The sequence below is a fragment of the Parasteatoda tepidariorum genome, chromosome 6 (genome assembly GCF_043381705.1).
Source record: "Parasteatoda tepidariorum isolate YZ-2023 chromosome 6, CAS_Ptep_4.0, whole genome shotgun sequence".
Taxonomy (NCBI): domain Eukaryota; kingdom Metazoa; phylum Arthropoda; class Arachnida; order Araneae; family Theridiidae; genus Parasteatoda; species Parasteatoda tepidariorum.
The window spans coordinates 11,872,637-11,880,477 of record NC_092209.1 but is presented as its reverse complement, the minus strand read 5'-3'; the positions used below and the strand labels follow the sequence as shown (position 1 = coordinate 11,880,477).

Sequence of the window (7,841 nt, the reverse complement as noted above, 5' to 3'; positions counted from 1 at the left end):
CTCCGTGCCATATATATATATATATATATATATATGATTTTAAACACTTTTTCTTAAAAAAATACTAATATTTTATAGATGTTTTTTTTAAAAAAAAAGTTTAATAAAAAAAGAAGCAAAGAAGCAGAGTGTCAAACTTTTTCCTTGCTTGCTCTGCAATGTTTAAAACTTGCATGAAACAACTTAAGTTTTTATTTCTTTTTCTGTCATAAATCGAACTATATTCTTTTTAATATTTCTTCTTGTTACAGATTTTTAGAAAAAAGTTAAAATACCTTACTGTAAATTCATAAACAAATTTCTAAATGTTTTTTTCCCCAAGACTTTTTAAAGATGAGTCAAGAAGTCGGGAAGACACTTGTTGCCGAACACAATAAAAAATTTTGTAGTACCTCAACATATATCGTTTTCATCCTAGTACAATTTATTTTATTTAAAAATGAATTACAATTTATTCAATTTTTATATCTTACAAAATTTAGTTATAATTTTTTATTTTCATTCCATTCGCTTGTTCAATTGTTTAAGGAAGCATTGTAAGAGTTACAAAAAAAAAAAAATAAAAATAAGCACACATTTTCGTTCTAGTAATCCAAAACGTGACAAAAGAAGAAAAAATGCATTTTGTTTCAAACTCAAACAATCTACAAAAATAAATTGTATACCTTTTGAGCATAATGTTATATGACCAAATATAAGCATTTAATTTATTACAAGGCCTTACAAGCTTGGGCAGTGGTCCTTTGAATTTCATAAAAATTTTGTCTTTAATATTTGTTTCTGGAATTCTAAATCAGGCCTTCCAACTTCGACGCTTTTTGCAAAATATTCAATAGAGTATTAGATATCTCAAAATTAAAGCTGTCAGAATTTTCGGCAACATTTCAAAAGCCTCACCACGAATGATCTGCAATAAAAGGACGTTGCATATGAACTTTTAAATCATTTGCATGTAGTGTTGTGGTAAATAAGTTTAAAAGAATAACAAAATATACATCAAAACATAAACATAGCTATCACTGGAATAAATTTTTACTAAAAGAGTAAAAAGTTAGCAGCCCTGTCTAAATCAACAAAAATTAAAATGGGCATAAGCCTAAATTATTTTATTGTGTCTACTTTATTATGTTTCAAATTATTCAAAATCAGTTGTCCATCGACAATATGTATGTTTGTTTCAAAATTACGATTTGAAGAACCCCAGAAATGTATGTGCCTGAAGGCTCTATTCGGATGATAAAATTTGTTATAGTAAATATCAAATTTAAATTAAATTTCAAATTTTTTGTTAAACTGATTATCTAGTAAAAAAAATTGTTGTTTTATTTAACTCCGAAGAAAAGGATTGAGCATAACAAATCAGGGAATCTCATTCATCAATTCGCATTCATTTTTGTTTCTCAGAGCAAAACAGATCGTTTTTATCCAATTGGAAAATGTTCACTTAAATATTACTTTTCTTTGCTAATGTCATCATTTTTCCTTTCCCGAAGATTTCTTTTGTGATTATTTATTACTGAAATACCTTTGTTAACTCCTCATGCCGCTTCCATTTTCCGTCATTATACTAAATTTAGGTTATTTTGCTGATATTGAGCAAAAATTTTGTTTTTTAATAAGACAAATAGGCTCATTGCATGAATTGCAATTTTAAGTATGACGGTGAATATTCTCTTCGGGATGATGTTATTGGCAACGAACATGACACACTTTAAATTTTTTTATTTTTATTTCCAAACAGTTCTTAAAGTTGCAAAGCATAAGTAATGTAATACGCGCGTAGTTAAACTTAAATTTACTTTATTATTCCATTAATTTATATTTAATACAGCAAGAACTAGTTATTAATTGTTCGAACAACATAAGTTTGTAGTTTTAAACTAAAAAAGTGTGCTTATTAAAATGAAATGGATTAAGCTCTATTAATTTAAGCGAGATGAAACAGTTAACGAATAAAGAACATCTAGAGCATAATATTAATTTTGTGGTATTTAAATAGATAAATAAAATTAAAATTGAAATTCGAGCTTAGTATAATTTTAAAAATTGAAGCAAATCTGTTTAAGAAAATTAAAAAAGCTTTCATGCTTTATTTGAAAGTTAGTTTTTTTTCTAAGCAATTAGCACATTAATTTCAAATTATCTCATAGTATGTAGCCCTTTAAGGTAATTTTAATGTCAAATAGACATTGGATAGTTCTGCTTCAAGAAGAAGAAGATCACGGTTACCCACACATGTGACCTACGAGCTCAGCGTCAGCGGATCTTTTATAAGCAAAATGAAGTGTTAAAGTCGAGTTAAGTTTCTCCACATAAGTAAGAATATTAATTAACTTGAGATTAATTAAAAACAGTTTCGTATGCCCATCGAATATGTTGAAATGTAATTCTTCCTCGTTTACGTCTTTTACTTCATTTAGATTAATTATTTGCTTATGTATTTTATTGCTACCGTGGTATACTTTTGTTTTGCGTACCTGGCAACTTCGATGCATAATTAGTTTGGTACCCATAGCTAGGTATTAATTTAAAGGTGTAAATAAATAAAAATTTCAGTAAGAAACACAACATTTTCTATTCATTATTTCTCGTGATGTTATCCGACCAGTTTGGATATCACCGGGTACTAGCAAACTTCAAACTATAAAATAATACTAATTATAAAATAATTAATTTTTCCTCCGAAAATATTATTTTTCTACTTTTAAAGATGCTTGTTATTTAAATTAAAGTGCGATTTTATCATTCAAATAAAAATTAAGTTAGATTATTTACGTAGCGTTTAGAGAATATAAGAGAAAACTTAAAGACACTAACTTTTGACAAATTTTCCCCAAAATTAAATTATACTAATAACATAGTTTATGTCCAAAAATGCGAAATGGACGATTTTGTTGTTAATTAACGGATTACGCTTAAGTTTGTTTGAGCTATTTTGAAACAAAAATTGAAAGTGTATTCTTATGAGGGAAATATAATTTCATGACGAGAGGTTGAATATGTCTATTTTTGTTTAATAGATGATAGTTAGACCTGAAAATTTAAATAGGTTAGTAGCCACTAAACTCTAATAACTTCACTTTTTCCTCAAACCTAATGAGTCGGGCACTGATATCGATAGGTTTTTCTCATTTAATAGCCACGTTTTGGAAAACGTTCTTTTTTTTTTAGCTCGGATAAAATTATATTAAAAAAATCGTAGTAGACATAATCTACGGTTATAAAAAATTAATATAACAATAATAAAAATAATATAGCAAACTTTAGCTAAACATACTGACTTTAAAGAACTTTATTTAAAAATATTTAGTATGGCAAGATACATTTAATGTACGTATATATTACCGCGAATGGCTAAAATTGGTAGTTAATTTCTATCGATGAGTGTTGATAATCATGTCCGAATGGTAAATGTCCGAAATATATACGAGAATCACGAGAACCTCCCAAGGTTAGCCTGACGGCAAAGGGACTCTAACCCTTGATCCGTCTACCACTGAGGATATTTCATGTCAGCACTGTGGTCGGTGCAAGCCGGATGCGGAATCGTAACAACCAGCCATCGTGGAATTCGAACCCGGTTCACCTCATTGGAAGGCGGACGCATACCTGCCAACTCAGGTTATTCCAATTAACTTTTTGAATTATAATGATAATTACAAATGAGTTTGACCACCACTATATATAAATAATTACAATAAATATATAAAAGCATAATAAATCTTGCGTAAGCGAATTTCAACGGAATCAAATTAAAAATATATTTTTGCGCCAGATTCTTTTTCGTTTATTGTTTTACAACCCCTCTGAAAATCCATTCTCGGACAGAGTGAAAGTTGGCAGGTATGCGAACGCTGTATCCTTGAGCCATCGCCGCTCATGTTTTTCTTTTATCAATAAATTATAAAAACACATGAACGATGTTTAATAATTTTTATCATTTAAGTCTCGTATGCTTATTTAATATAAGTCGCCACTCCTTTCTGTTGACTCGCCATGTGGCGAGTGGTGGATGCTTATTTTCATGTCTAATAATAGTCGCTAAACAAAAACTTGTTCCATGTGTCGAAAATTTTATTCCAAAAGCTTGTAATAATATCGACTACCATGAATGGTAGATGCCTTTTGCAACGAAAAAAAAAAGTTTTGCTTTCACAATGTGAATTGGGACTTGGCAGAAATTTATTCAGATTGAATTGTTTGATTATTTATCGTTTTGTTACTTGATTATTCATTGTTTTCGGTTTCGTAAATTCTTTCGAAACGAATTTAAATTGGATATTACAGCTTCAGTTTTTGAAGTATTTAAGAACACTTCAGTTTAGATGAATTAATCACTCGTCTGGAATAGATAGCTTTAACCATTATAAATAAAATATTGAGTTGAAAAAAAACTGATAAAACTCATTGTCATGATGGGATGATAGCAGAGAAAATAAATATCGCTTCTCACTTGAAACAGATCTGCAAGAGTAAATAGATTTTTAAAATAATCTTAAGAAATTACGATTATTTCTTTTTGTTTTATTCAATTAATCTTAATTCAATATTGTAAATGAAATAAAATAATAATTTAAGATTTACAATTTTAGCTATTTTTCTAAAAAGAACTATGTTTGTGATTTAAAGAAGAATTGATTTTATGAGTAAAAATCCTTTCTTAAAACTTCTAAGTGAGGAATCTTTTACCTTAAGGATTTTAGCGTGACTGTAAGTATTGAAAATAACAATAACTAAATTATGTTAGTTGCACTGCATAATATAAATAAAAACGAGATTTATTTTTTTTCCGAAAGAGAGTAAGTAAGTAATCTGAGGTTTTAATAAGTAATTAGAGTAAGTAAATGAATTTTTAAAATAATCTTATTAAATTAACATTATTTCCTTTTTATCTACTTTATTTTGATTTTAATTTATTATTATAAATTTAAAAAATTATTTCGCATTTCTGATATTCAATTTTAATGATTTTAAAAAAAATCAAATGAATGATTTAAGAGTCTTTCCTAAATTTTTTTTAAAGAAGTAACAATTTTTAGCGTCATTGTAAGTTTTGAAAATAGCAATAATTATATATTAAATCGCATTGCATAATCTAAGTAAAAGCGAATTAATGTTTTCTGCGAATTAGATTACCAGTAATAATGGGTTGTTAATGGATGATGAGAGTAAATAAATGGATTTTTAAAATAATCTTATGAAATTAACATTATTTCTTTTTCATCTATTTTATTTTGATTTTAATTTATTATTATAAGCAAAAAAAAAATATTTCATGTTTCTAAAATTTAATTTTAATGATTTAAAGAAGAAAAAATTCAATGAATGATTTAAAAGTCTCTTCTAATTTTTTTTTTTAAAGAATTAACAATTTTTAGCGTGATTGTAAGTTTTGAAAATAGCAATAATTATATATTAAATCGCATTGCATAGTCTGGGTAAAAGCGAACTAATATTTTTTACGAATTAGATTACCAATAATAATGGATTGTTAATGGATAATAGAAATAAGTAATTGGATTTTTTAAATAATCTTATGAAATTAACATTATTTCAATTTATCCCTTTTATTTGATTTTAATTTATTAATATAAATGAAAACAATTATTTCATGGTTCTGCAACACAATTTCAGTGAATTAAAGATTGGTTAAAGTGTATTTTAAGATTGCATAGTGGACTAAAAATGTATAGCGTGAATTTAAGCATCGAATATAGTGATTAGGAAATTTAGTCATTTTCATTATATTTTAGTCATTTACATCATTTCATTATTTCATATAGGGTTGAGTAAAAAGTAATAGCGTTTTTTTCGCAACAGATGGCAGTAGTGCAGTTTCCAAAATACCTGAACCATTTATAATTGTAGTTTCAATGCCGCTGATAACAGTCAGTTTAAGCTTCATTGTAAAGAACAAATTGAGATATTTCGTTGAGTTTCGGAGACTTGACAACACGTTAAACATGGAAAATCAATGTTTTCATTTTCGCTATATTTTACTATTTTATCAAAGTAAATGGAAAAACGTGTATCAAAGTTGTGAAAAGCTGCGTAAAGTTTACGGTGAAGATCAGGAAGGCCTAGTTATATTGATGATATGACAAAATAATGGCACTCATCATGTCGAACCTACTTTACATGACGCGAGAGATTGCAGGGACAGTTAAAATCACTCAAAAAAGTATTAAAATACATCTAAAGAAACTGGGATGCGTAAGCAAGCTGAGATGTGTTTCTTATGAACTCTAAGAAGTTCTTGAAACGTGAAGAAAACTACCAGTTCTTGAAAAAAATGGTTGTTTTGATATAAATGGTGATGAGAAATGGTGTGTATATGGTTGTGTGAGCAGTGATACGGGTTTCGTCGCGCGATGAGGATTCGCCATTGACGAATAAAAAAACAAAACTTCATCACAGACAGGTTATTGGGATTGGAAGTAGTGTATGGTGTTTTTTGAGCTCCGACCAGGGAACGGAACAATCAATCTAGACGTGTACTGTAGGCACTAGGACAGTTTGAACGTAATTCTCTTCCAGAAGATCCCTAAGCTTATCAATCTTAAAAAGGTAGTGTTCCATTACGAGAACGCGAGACCACGCATATTTGGCGTCCAATTGAAAGTTGTTGGAGTTTGGATGGGACGTATTGCCCCACCTATCGTACTCTCCTGACCTTGAGTTGTAAAACTTCCACTTCTTTCACTCTCTTCTAAACTCCTTGCTACGATAAATTCAGATGTGGCTGTAATTCAGTTCGCTTTTCCGCAAATGAAGACTGGTCTTTCTACGAACGAGGGTTATGAAACTCACCAAATTTTTACTAAAAGTAATAGAACAAAAGCAAAGACATATAATTGATACACCTTTCACTTTTTGTGTAAATATATGCCTTCCAAAAATTTGAGAAAAGGAAAAACGCTATGACTTTTTACTCAACACAATAGTTAAGAGTGTTATTTATAAATTAGGATATGCTATAAAATTTTAATTGCGACTATTAGCCTTCATTGAAAACTACGCAAAATCATCGCTATTTTATTACAGCTCGATTTAAATAGTGATTTAATAATATTTTCTTGAGATATTTTTATTAATTTAAAGACCTTTAATGTAAATGTAAGTGTTGAAATTATCAATTAATAAATTTAATCATTTGCATTACTTAATAAAATTAAAAGCAAAATAAATTTTTTTATGAATTAGAGTAATTAATGATCTTTTTGATTTTTTGATCAAGACTGTTCAAAGTCAATGAAAACATGGAAAAAATCACATAGCTATTACATTATAGCTTAATTTAATGAGTAATTGAACTATACTTTCTTCAAACATCTTAGTAACTTAAGTAATGTTTGAGGAATATTATTTAAAGTTAGATATATTTATTTAAATTAATTTACTCAATCATAATAAAACATCAAATTTGTAGAACCAGGATAAAAACGATTACATTATAGCTTGATTCAAAGAGTAATTTAATTCTATTTTCTTCAGAGTTCTTAGTGATTAAAGTAATTTTCGCAGAATATTATTTCAAGTTGTGTATATATTTATTTAAATTATTTTGCACAATCATAATAAATCATCAAATTTGAAGAACCAAAATAAAAACATAACTGAATACTTAACCAATTCAGGTGTATAAAAAAACTTCCCGATGAAATCATTTTATTTCATAGCTATGATATTGTTACAGATGATTTGCATGGTCCTTAAAAAACTTAAGTAGTAGAAAAATTAATTAAATAATGTATATTTTAATAAGTCTGCATGTACCACATTACTTAACGCTTCCAAAATGAGGTACCTAAGCAACAGGTTTCCAATTTTTAACTTTAAAG

General features: G+C 27.8%; 1 protein-coding gene across 1 annotated transcript in view; it reads left to right on the top strand.

Moving 5' to 3' along the window:
* LOC107455072 (putative inorganic phosphate cotransporter) overlaps positions 1–7,841 on the top strand; it is a 33,861-nt gene that overhangs the window by 2,407 nt on the left and 23,613 nt on the right. The window lies entirely within an intron of this gene.